The 13,663-nt window shown below is 32.2% G+C and overlaps 1 protein-coding gene and 1 long non-coding RNA gene across 7 annotated transcripts in view; one reads left to right on the top strand and one right to left on the bottom strand.

Moving 5' to 3' along the window:
* Positions 1–13,663, top strand: part of LOC138694719 (homeobox protein Hox-D9-like) — a 738,702-nt gene that overhangs the window by 367,468 nt on the left and 357,571 nt on the right. The window lies entirely within an intron of this gene.
* Positions 497–10,257, bottom strand: LOC138694718 (uncharacterized). Its single transcript, XR_011331000.1, has 3 exons — positions 10,133–10,257; positions 2,939–3,086; positions 497–737 (listed from the first exon to the last, which is right to left on the bottom strand). It is a non-coding gene; the product is annotated as an uncharacterized lncRNA (long non-coding RNA).

Raw genomic sequence — 13,663 nt, 5'->3', positions numbered from 1 at the left:
AAATACTATCTCAGTAGTGATGTTATAATTCCAAGGACTTTCTGTAATTATAAATTTGGAGATATTTTGAAAAAAAGTGGTCTAATAATTTCATAACTATTTGTTAAGAAAGGCTATTAGTTGTCAGAGTAAAAATAAAAATACAATTCCAATTTTCAAAATATAAAGCTGTATTCAGGATTTTTTTCCTGACACTTTTTTTAATGAAGTATAGGTTATCTTGTATTAATCAGGAATATTCATAGGGCCTTCCAAACTACATAAAAATTTAAATAATCTGAAAACATTTAAATCTTAATTCATCATTTATTACCGAGATTTTCGTTTAATTGATTTGTAGTGTATATATTATATAGGCTTAGTTCTTCATTTAACCAAAATAAAATCACGTGCATTTCACAGTACACAATCACTGAATTATTATTATTATTATTATTATTATTATTATTATTATTATTATTATTACTGTAAGTAGCAGAACTAATAATAATAATAATAATAATAATAATAATAATAATAATTCAGTGATTGTTTATAGTAATATAATTAAGATACAGTCATAATTATGTTAGGTGATATTGCCAATATATTGAGTGGTTTTTTTCGTTTTTAGTATCCAGTTACTGAAAGAAATATTTCTCGCAGTCCTTTGGTATTCTTCTTGTTGAGTCGTGGACGCTGTCGATGTATAGTTGTCTTGAATATTCAGCTAACTTGAATCGCCTCTCCATAACATCCTAGAAAATTGTGAACAAAATTACAAACAATTCTTGCATTGATAACAACATTACTTTCTTATCAAATACAATAAATTTCAATTCAAATATTAAGTGCCCTTCATGTCTCTATCTAAACGAACTTAAATTATTTTCCCTTATGATGTAAGGAAACCCATTTGTTGCTCAGCCGATGTACTGGTGGATTATCATAGTGGGAGCGGTGAAAATTTTTGTGTGATTTGAGACAATCCTAGAGCATTTAAACTCTTTCGTACCATTAACATAATATTATTCTCTCATTATGAACTTAAACATACTGAATAAAATGTGTACTTCATAACTGATTAAATATGAAAATAATTAAGTACGTATAACAAATAAATCACGCAAGAAAAATTATATCACGATATTATCTAATTTCACAATTACGATATTCATCGTCGTCGTCATCATCATCATCATCATCATCATGACCAGACTGCGGTCTAGGGTCACCGATTCGCGAGACTGAAGTTTGGAATGCACGGAGTATACGTGACGTCATGATCCATGGAGTTGAATGGAATTGTGAGAGTACAGTTGTTTCGTAAGAAATTACATTCCGCCTTTCTCATTCTCCTTGACGTAGCTCCTTGCAATCACCATAAGTACTTGAGATCCTGCGAGTAAACAAGTATATTCTATTCCTTTTCATTTATTTATTTGATAACTAGCCATACCCATGCGCTTCGTTGCACTTGTTAGAAAGAAATATAAAATAATTACATAATTAAAGTAGGACATTTGCCGTGTTTGATAGAAGGATACATACAAAAATGTCAAAATGCGATTTTCGGTCTCAGAATGGTTAATTATACATGTTAATACCAATTATTTTTGGAAAAGCGAAAATTACCAGAAAAATGTTGATTCCAGATTTTAGTATAGATTTATACATGTATATCTATTTGTGTTAGTCTTAATTTCGCTGTTTTATAATTCACACTACTGAGGAACATGTCGAAAATTAAGAGCACCAAGCGTTCCCTTCTGAACGAACTTACAGAGAAGTCCAGAAAGGAATATTAAGTACATGGAAAATATTTAATTATATATTCCACGCTTGCCACCCTTGACGTAGGCGATCTGAAGCGTTCTGCTCCCTTCCAACTTCAAGATAAGCATGGAATGAGACCTCTGTCATTGGTTGAATACCAATTATACTTCTCTTCTCCTCTGCCGGCAATGTTTACTTCTCCTGTCAGACAATATGGAACGAAGAATAGACAATAAAATTCTTGAACAAGACGTATCAAATTTCAATGATCTGGGTTACGATATAGATATAGGAATAGAAACAGAAAAAAGACATTTACACAGAACTAAATTAATTTCAAATGATTTGTGATAGGCATACCATATATAAAAATTTCAAAAACAAAATAATAAGAGAAAGAAGAAATAAATTTTATATATCAAAAGCTATACCAGCTTTACAATAAGAGAGTGAAAGATGGGACTGACCAAAAATAAAATGCAAACAATGCAGAGCTTAGAAATGACATTTTTAAGAACAAAGTAATGTACAAGAATGGAACATTAAAAAATGAAGACGTAGATCAGAATTACGAATATACACAATAAACCAAATAAATCAAGATTACCGCAATGACTGGATACAACATGTAAATAGAATGGATATATGTATGTGTGTATATATATAATTGCTTTTAATCTGGTTTGTCTTTCCCCAGAATACCGTTATTTTAGTTTTATATTCTGATACTTTTATCTTTAAATATTGTAACCCTTACTGACATCCTAGATCGTAATATACCCAGATTATAGGGTTTGACGGTAACAACATTTATCAGGTTTACGATGCTGCCATCTAGTTGTTACATAAGGAGTCAAGTCATAACTCCCATTTGAATTGCATTAGCGACTGTACTGTCATCTCGTGTTAGTTTACGGCGGACGGGTGACGATCCTGGCGGTCTCTTCAAATTGCAACCGATTTTAACGTAGAGATGAGCAATCTATATGTGATCTGGGCTTACATCCTAATTTAGGAAATGTAAAGCATACTGTAAATGAACTTCGTTTTTCTGAACCATTACTAAATCGTCAGAATATGACACCAATAGAACAGTAAGACGGTTTCCTTGTTTAGTCCTATTCCCAATTTAAAAAGTTGACCTGAATAAATTGTTACGTAAAATGATACTCACGTAACTTACCAGTGATATTAAAAGTGGTATTTTACTGTACTACAGTTGGTGCTCATATAGAAGAAGATGACAGCCATTGAATATCTTCCGTAGTGAAGAGGGCGTGCCATTCCGTCTTCATTAATGAAGATAGCAGCAGGAATTTATTGCATTCATTCTGAAACAGTCGTTATTGTCTTAACAACAAAGAAATTACTGGAATATAAATTGGATGTGTTTATTATAATCATTTTGAAGGCATATTTCACTTTTAAAACTAATGAATTACCCATAAACGTAATAATTAATAACGAAAATATTGGCAGTAAATCAGCTGTATGACTATTGTGTGTGTACCATGGCAGTAAAGTGTTACAGATTCATAACGATCTTACATGATGTTACAGTTAATACGCCACTTTGTACTTCTTCCTAGTAGACCTACTCATTAAATGATTAATTCTTCTGTTCGCCTTTTAAATAAAGGAAATGATTAGAATTCTATATTCGACTTCACCTTTAGTTCTAGGAGCTTTTAAAGAATAAAAATTATAAGATTTCAGATTCTCAATATAGTGAAAGTTGTGCGAGTGAAAGTTTGGACAACCTTGTAGGCTAATGTAAACATACACGAATTGTAAAAAAATTAAGCACTTCAATTTAACTTAATATTGCGAATTTTTGTGTTTGCCTCGTATAAATATTTTTGTTAAATAACCTTCATAATATGTGAAGCGGAAAGCGAAAAGGGACCTCTGGTCGTAAAAGTAAAATAATTTGCAATACAAGCAAAATGGACGGTTAGGGTCGAAAATATCGAATTCGATATTTTGTCGATTATTATAGCTTAATTTGTCCTGTTCAAGCTCATATCGATTTAAAAGTTTCTTTAATATGTAAAATTATATTGATGGTGACAATATAAAACTTTAAAGCTTGTCTTCTCAAAACTCCTCATTTCCGTAACAAATATTCAAACGGCCATGACTCAATTTATTAGTTAGAAATCTAAATTTGGTATCAAATTTTTCAGAATTTAGGCTAATGCTGAATTTTAAAACAACATAAACTCTAAATCTTAAATTAGCGACAAGAGGCCCCTTTTCGCTTTCAGTCTCACATAATAGTTCCACAAAATTTGTTTAGTATCACTTCCCTAGCATTTGTTTTTTTGTTTGTCAACATTGCACTTTCAATAATTGCACCTTTAAAAAAAATTAATGTCTATTTCATCATCCTTAATTAAAACGTTTCTATAATTTTTCTTGTTTATATTATTTATTTTACGTTATAGCTTCTGCTGTGTCAGATTATGGACAACCACTTATCAGAGATTGTTTAATATATATATATATATATATATATATATATATATATATATATATATATAAACGGAATGCAGCGGTTTTAATAAAAATGAAACTGAATCAATAAAGTCTTCTTGAATAGTACTCGTCCATAGAATTCAATTATGACTGTATTGTTGCCACAACTGGTAACAAAGAGAACAGCTGATCATAACACACTACTGCTATCTAGCGGAATATTTGTAATGATGAGAGGGTAGCATAATATATTTCCAAGATAGTTTAGTACATATTTTAGTAAGTCAATTAATATTTTATTGCATTAGAGTACTTTATTTCTTCTAATCTTTATATACGTTCTTCTAATCGTGTAATAGTCAAATAAATGCCACTCGAGTTTTGATTTCCTCTAGATAAATGAGAACGTCCAGTGAGATTGCTGTAGATAATATTCACTTGTGTAATTAAATTTATTTATTCACAATAAATTTTCAGAATTTAGAGCAGTAACACTAATAGAAATTTACTGAATGAAATAATTCGCGTATTTTACAACGATATATATATATATATATATATATATATATATATATATATATATCTCACAAACAAAACCAGATATAGGCCTCTTCGAAGAGGAAAAATAAGTAAATAAAATATATGTACCGAGATATATTACGGATGAAGTTTCTGAACTTCAGTGAAGCAGACTTGAATACCAAATTCTGTACTTTTATTGTTACAGCAAGATGTGTTCAACTTGAGTCAGCTTTATTTTATGCAATTTGTGTTGCGGCTTGGACACTCCCTCTTTTTAAACCCTATTTCAAACTTTAGTTTGTTTAGATGCATCCGCGGTAGTTAAGAAAGAGAATGGGAACTTGCCCTAAATGTCAACTTCAATCATCATTAAAAGTAAATAATCTTCCAAGCAGTTGACCGTATTCTTTCTAACTTGATTACACAATCTTAAAAACCCTGGGGGAGACAGTTTTCTTCCCCCTTGCTTTTTGAATACACAGTGTTATGAATCTTGAATTAATTCCACTTCAAGCGTCAGTTGTAGTCACGGTCTCTTCATTTTGGTAATAAAAAGAAAGGGACATTCTTTTGTGTGTGCTGGAATACAGGGGATTCCTTCCTCTGCGTTTTAGAAGTATTGTGCAATCGATCCCGCATGATGATGACAAACTATATTTTTCTAAAACAGTGAAGTTCTTGTCTTTTATAAAAATTAATATTTATAAGAACTAGAATCTAACGCGTTTCTTTTTTTTTTCTACAGTCTGTAGCTTGTAACAATTATATATATAAAATTTGAACTGGTAATGGAAATTAAGGGAAAACGGCTGAACGGATTTTATTAAATGACCCCTCATTTTGAAGCTTAGAACCCGAAGTTTTTTAGAAAAATAGTAACTTTCAGTGAAGCGTCAGTTTTCCTACATAATTTTCATATTTTCCAAAAATCCATCTTTCGTCAGTTTTGAGAACTAATTGCATCATTTCAGAATAAAACAAAACACACACTATCCTACAATAAACAATAGGCTATTACACGAAGGCCATGACCTGCAGGATTGCTGACATATTTAGAGCTCAAATTCGATTAGTTATTAGAAACTTTAAGGCTTATTTACAGGTAGATGATTCTGCGGTGTGTAATTTTATGAGTACAGCTGTGTATTGGATATTAAAATCTACAAAACTTGAGGTGGTTTGATGACATTATTATCATTAGAAATTAAATATTATTATAATTAATGCCATGATGCGGATATTTTTCATTAATTATACGTATTAATGCTATATCGATGATTATGAAAGTGAAACTTTTGGGGTTATATGAGTAGATGTAGAGAATACATGATCTTCATTTTTACAATTTACTGAATGGCGGCTATATAGTATATATAACTACAAAACTTACGTAAGATAATAATATTGTTATTAAAAATGAAATAATTTTATAGTTATTAATGAAGTGGGGTTGGGTCTTTTTCATATATTTAATGGCGGTATGGTGTAGATATTTATATAGGTACGTCATTCTCTTCAGTACTTGCTCGAGAGGGCGCAAAAATTACAGTTCCTAAGGAAAAACCAAAAAGGTATTACTTACTGTTAAAATAAGAGACCTAGAAAATTTAGTAGTCTCCCGATCATTTCAGCAAGATCTCTTAGCAGGATAAAATGATTTCACCCTCTACATTTCAAGCTCTCCATGCAGCAGCTATACCAAGATGCTATGTTTATCGTTCGAAAGCATAGCAAACCTGACATTTTTTTAACTTTCGCCTACAATCCACAATGACCTGAATCAGATATTATTTAGTCCCACATGAAAAATCCACTGATCGTTCTGACATTGTTACTTGCGTTTTCGCGTTTAAACTCAAAACCCGAAGGTGGATAGGTTCGAGAAAAAGTATTTGGCATAGAAAAACATTCAGATGGAGTATGTTTCATTATTATGGAAGAAAATAACTTTCAAAATATCTGGTATTCTTTATTGAAAATACATCTTAAACATTTTTATTTGAACGTCTAATTTACTTAGTTTGCAGCATTTGCTGCACAAGCCACTAGTTCTATTATAATAATAATCATTGTATTCGGTTGTAAAATCCGACACATAGATTACTACATTGCGGTAAGTTTGAAACTCTTCGACTTTTATAAAGTAAACGCACACACCTGTGTAAAGTTGTAACATTTTGTTTAGTGCTTATATGTAGCTATAGTAAAGATATTAGGCTAAACGATTCAATCATAATGCCATTTACAAGTTGTTGGGTGGTAGTGGTGGTAGGGTGGTGTAGGGGGAAGCATTAAAACGTTTCAAGTACCACTTAAGTCCCGATAAACGTCTGTCAGAAGACCCTCAGTTGGAGGTATATAAAGTTTTGTGATTTCCATCGGGTTAACTGCTCTTTTCCTCTCATTCTGCTACGCTTATTCTCTCTCTCGCTCTCTCTCTCTTGGCGCTATTCCGGTGTTGCTATGCTGTGCCTTGTGATTTATGAATAATTATTGTCCCTTTATATTGTGTGTCTACATGGATTGCTTCCGTTTTAGAGTAGCAAGGCGGAAAACGTTTTGCTGTAATTGTTTCTTTTTTATATAGATATAACTGCTTGTTCCAGAAATGAGACTGATCCACATATATGAAACATTTATATTACATTTTGTTAGAGTGACAGGTGTAATATTTAACTGGATTTTTATTAAGCTATAATGTTTTCAGTTCCATGTAACATTTAACGAAGTCTTCAATCAAACTTGCTTGAACTCGAAAATAAATGAAAAAAGATTCCCATACCGAGATTTAAAAACTATATAATGAAATTTATTTATTTATTTATTTTTTGTTCATTAAATTTTCACTTATTTTAACTTCAGGTGGATTTATTAGAATGTCTTAATAACGTAGATTTCATTAGGTAGTCTATGATATTTTATAGGAAAGATCTTTAAAAGTAACTCAATGTTTGTTCAATGGTACAGGTATATTTATTGTATTATTGTATAATTTAGACTACGCTAGTGTTCTCAAACTGCAATACTCGTTAAGAACTAGGCTAAAAGAAATATGTGATCCAGTCTGCGGTAGACCGCCACGGGATATATGTACTACGGGTGGGCTAAGCCAATGCATGCTGGCAACGCATCATTCTCCTTCTCGTTTATGCAAGACATACTATACTATATACTGTCTATACATACTATATACATCTATATTACAAATTCAAATGCATAATTCTGATTGTTCCGATATAAATTGCAATTGTTCAGTTATTAATGAAGTTAATGAGGTTAAATACTTAGATATAATTGTTGATAATCATTTAAAATTGAATAATCATATTCATTATATTTGTAATAAATTACGTAAAACATTGTTACTTTGTTGTTCTAAGAAATATTTTGTCAATTAACTGTGTACGTATAATTTATTTAGCATTATTTCAATCTATATTTATGGTATCATAGATTGGAGTGGAACTTATAAATCCAACCTTTATCCGTTAATTTTACTACAGAAAAAATGTATTAAAAATTTGTTTAAAAAAGCAGAAAGATTACCCAACTGAATTGTTGTTTAAACACTTCAAAGTTTTCAATATTAAACAAATGTATTATTTTATTTTATTAAAATATTTTCAAAGAAATTTTAATAACTTTGAAAGGTATATACATAAATATAGAACTAAAAATATGAATTCTCTGCGTTTGTGTGAACCAAAATGTCAAACCAATGCAGCTTTTTATCATAACATGAGTCAAGGTCCCAGATTATTAAAGAAATTTTATTCCAATATTATTTTAACGACGAATCCTCTCCAAATTAATAAAAAATAAATTAAAAAAATGTATTGGATTTATAGTTTGGGTTTAAACATATTAAACACTAGCCTATTTAGTCTATATTCACTCTCAATTTTAATTTTATTTTTGTCTGTATTGGAATCCCCTCCTGAGCACGAGTCTTACTCATTCAGGAGTGGGCTAGTTTATCTTTGATTGTATTTATTAACTTGTATTCATTTCAAACTTACTAGCAATAAAAATAAAATAAATAAGAGCAACAGATTCCACGATAAATTAAATATTATCCACTTTGGGTAACTTTTGTCCTTTCAGAATATTGTCAAGTAGTTATTTATGGTACTAGAGAATCTAGACGTATTTTATCCACGAGCGAAAGATTCGACTCTCGAGACTTCAATGTTAATTTCCGCGAGTGTATAAATATGTTTTGATTCTCATGTACAATACAGTACTTTATCCACACTTATAAAGTTAAAGAAACTTCTTAGTTTTTTAATTAAAATATAATTGTAAAATATTAGTAATTCGTTCCTGGAATATATTTAGAGCACGGCCGTCTGGATATGTGATATAGAATAGGAAAAGGGACATCTTGTCGCTCAAGTAAATTTTACAGGAGAGCTGAAAAACGAAGTTAATCGAAATTGAGTTATTTTGTTTTCTATTTAGTTTCTTACTGTTTCATCAAAGGTATAACTATAATAAAATTTCACTAAATTTATGTTCAAATGACAAATATAGTTTGGTTTATGTTAGTTAAACTTCATTCTTCTTTCAAAATACTGTTTTTCCTATTGGAATTCAGAATGTTACATCCCTGTCAAATTTTTAGATTGTTGGGTCACTATTATTTATAAATGGCTACACTTTTATCCTCTACAAGAAAAATGGAAAAAGTCAACTTTGAATTTTTCCGACAAGAGGTCCCTTTCCCCTTTCTGCATCACATATATATGTCACAAAATCGTAATACGTAATATGAGGGAATCGATGTAGGCTAACCGTTTCTAGGCAGTTGTTTTCATTGTTGTTGTATTTTGAATAATTCGATATATTTAGAAAAATATTTAACGTTATTATCATGAGAGAAGAAGACATAAATAGGCCTATTTATATCAGACAAAGTTTTGAAGGAAGCCAAGTGTGTTATATCAGATTTATTACCAACTAAATCTAAATCTACATACGAAAAGGAGTATGACGTGTTCTGTGATTGGAGAAAATGCAATGATATCAGAGGTATAAATGAGGATATTGTTTTGGCATACTTTTCTGAAAAACCTCAGAAGGTAACCGTTTCAAGCTTATGGTTTTATTATTCTATGCTGAAAGCGACATGTTGTTGCTTTACATCTCACTGTTTTTAAATTCAACTAAATTTAATATCTATAATAAATATTATAACTAACATGTACTGTTTGTACTTTATTCATACAGTGGTTAAACTGATATATTATCCATAATTAATGTTAAAGTATTAATTCAGTAAGTTGATTTAAGTTATTAAAGTACAACTTCATAAGCAGTCTAAGTGTTGGATAAAATACATTATTTTAGTGTGTTAGTAAAAATGGAGGTAACGTACCTGTGAACTGGTGGAAGAAATACAAAATGGAATACATTATCGTCGATTTATTTCTGCTCACTTCGAGCGACTTGGACTGTGAAACATTATTGGATGTGGGTGCAGCTCACTCCATGAGTCCTGCTAATTAAACACATTTCATTGTTAGAGAAGTTGAACAATAATACATAACTTATCCTTATCCTCATATAGAATTTTGTGTAGTTTATAATGAAATGAAACGTCCAATCATATACTCTAGTTTGAAATAAGATTCATACTCATAGGCTTCTTTTTAGAATATTATTAATTATATTCATTAAGTAAAAATGATTGGGAGAGAAAGCAGGTAAAGTTTAATCATTAATCAGTGACCATTACAACAGAGATGACAATACTATAATGAGAACAACTACAAACATGACGAACAACAGTGAACTATAACCTTAACAACGACTACAATTATGATAAGAACTGCTACAATTATGACAAAAGACTACCACAATGACGAGATCTGCTACAAATATGATTAACGACTACAACTTACCACGACAAACGACTACTACTGTGACGAGAACTACTACAACTATAATAACTAGAACTACTGCAATTATGACACGATCTATAACTATGAGGAAGGGCAATGATGGGAACTACTACAACAGTATCGAACGACTAAGGCAATGACGAGAAATGCTACAACTATGACGAACAACAACAATGGGGACAACTACTACAACGATGTCAAACAACTGAGACAGTAACGAGAAATATTATAAGTATGATGAACAACAGTGACGAGAAGTACAACTATGACGAACGACTATAACGATGACGACAACTACTACCACTATGACGAACGACTAAGGTAGTGACGAGAATTACTACATTTAAGTTGAAAGGCAAGAATGACGAGAATTTCTACAACTATAACGAACGGCGACAGTGACAAGAACTACTAGAACTATAACAAACGACAACTACAATGACTATGACTGCTACAACTATGACAAGAAAGACTACGACAAAGACCGGAATGACCTAAAAAATTACGATAACTACTAGGACAATGACGAAAACTACTTCGGCTGTGTCGAGAACTACTAGAACTATGACGATAACGACTTCGAAAAAGACGAGAACTACTAGAACTCTAATTAACCGCAACAACAATGACGAGGACTGCTACAATTGTGACAAGAACGACTACGACAATGACTATAACAATGACGGTAACGACTAGGACAATGACGAGAACTACTTCGTTTACGACGATAACTACTGCAACATATACGTCATGCGAGGGATTCGAAACCAAAGCCTTTCATAGCATTCTCTTTACTGGTAATTAAGATTTGACCTTACTGTAACCTATTACTGGAACTTAGCGAACGGTCGTGAAGCGCCCATATACTTCTAGCTTCATTTAAAGATATTTTGCGAGTAATACAAGGCGTAGAATAATTCCAAACTTTTACTGATCTTACGTTTGTTTAATATTACATGCAGAAAGTAAGAGATGTAAATTATTTTTCCTTGGGGATTATTAAATGAAATTGCAGTATAGAAAACAGATGCAAGTTAAATGAAGATATATAAGTAAGCTTATACAGGCGTCTGTACACGAGCATTCTTTCTCCCAACATAACTTTTTTCCATCTACTTTTCTTTTAAAAGCGTAGAAAAGTTTCCTTATGTGAATGTCGAAGAAAATGGGGAAACCATGCTTCCCCAGAGAAGATGAAGTTTTCTTTTAAAAGAAAATGGATACGTGGAGGGTAGGGAAGGGGAAAGACGAGAAAGAAGAGTAAGATTGGAAGGTTGGCAGAAACTACTAGACATAAAATACAGGAGGCAAGCAGGCAAAGAAGACGAGAAGAACGGGGAGAGAGGTGGGGTGAACTGGAATGAGATGGAAGGAGTTTGAAATTAGCTCGGAGAAGATGCAATAGGCTCCTTGCCTCGGAGTCTCGGTCTATATAGAGATTCAGCTTCCACTTGAAGATATAGACCAGTGCCATAACCCGAACGCTATCAAATTGATAGCACAAATACCATCAACGGATTGCTTCGTGGCCTCACATTCAATTCCGAAAGCATTAGAAAAAGCTAGACGACCAAAACCTGCAGATCTAGTACGACTGATTGACCTACTAGTCTCGAATATTCTGTCCTAGATCGCAGGATTTACAAAAGGACATACATCATCACTTCAGGGCTTAAGTGAATGTTCTGTAGATACTTCAGTTCGCCATCTCAGACGTGGACGATAAATGTCTCCATTCCTTCTTAGCTTATGAAAGAAAATCTGCCCGGAAATCATGAACTACTCATTTTATTTAAGTACGTTATCCGGTGAGGATATGTTAGTAAATTCTCTTGTATTATTAATTCCATATTGTATGTAGTTCTGGAGAATTTTAGGCTGCTGTCCAATATATTTTTGCACAATAGTACAGCATATTTTTCTCGGCCTTACCGACATTGCTAATAAAAGCTATGTAAGTAGATTGTATAAAACTATGTCTTTCATAGTTCATAACTAGGGATGACGAAAAGTAGGCCTATTGGTATCAGGGTAGTAAATAATTTCTATATAGTACATTGTTTACAAAATGCGTGCCGGGTATGTCTACTGTCTACTGTCTACTGTCTGTAAGGAGCAGAGAGAGTGAACATTTGACACTCATCATAATAGACCTGCTTAAGTGACGTGAGATTGTATCAGAATGCCGAAACAAAAATCCAACAAAGAACAGATAATAAGGCGACTGAATTCAGAATATGGGAAAATGTGTTTGACTTAATTGATAAGAATGATATCTTTTGTAAATGTAATGTTTGTCCCGAGCTAATTAATTTGAAACACAAGCAATGCTGTAAATGTAAATTCTATTATCAGTTCATTCATACGGAACGGACTGTACAAACAGCCGCTACCGTAACCAGTCGCGAGTGCACACAAGATTTTGTAAACACAGATGATGCAGTTTAGCCTATAACGATTTGTTTTCAGCCCTACTCATAACCCCACATGCGCAGTAACAAAAAATTAAAATATGACAGACTCTCTCTCTCTCTCTCTCTCTCTCTCTCTCTCTCTCTCTCTCTCTCTCTCTCTCATGAAATCATAATGATTGCATTTAAAGTAAATACTGGAATTCGGGTAATAGAATTATAGAATTAGGATCAACAAATACAATAATTATTTGTTGTGAGATTGAAGTGTGTAATGAACAGGTATGTTATAATATGCATGAAATAACTATGAATAATGGTAAATCCTCCAATAATATACATACATACATACATACATACATACATACATACATACATACATACATACATACACAGCCACCGGCGTGGCTCAGTCGGTTAAGGCGCATGCCTAGCGGTCTGGAGTTGCGCTCGGGCGCGGGTTCGATCCCCGCTTGGGCTGATTATCTGGTTGGGTTTTTTCCGAGGTTTTCCCCAAGTGTAATGTGAATGCAAGGTAATCTATGGCGAATCCTCGGCCTCATCTCGCTATCACCAATCTCATCGACGCTAAAT

This window comes from Periplaneta americana, chromosome 2 (assembly GCF_040183065.1).
Source record: "Periplaneta americana isolate PAMFEO1 chromosome 2, P.americana_PAMFEO1_priV1, whole genome shotgun sequence".
Lineage (NCBI taxonomy): Eukaryota > Metazoa > Arthropoda > Insecta > Blattodea > Blattidae > Periplaneta > Periplaneta americana.
Note: the sequence above shows the minus strand (reverse complement) of the source record. Positions and strands in the feature narration are given on the sequence as shown.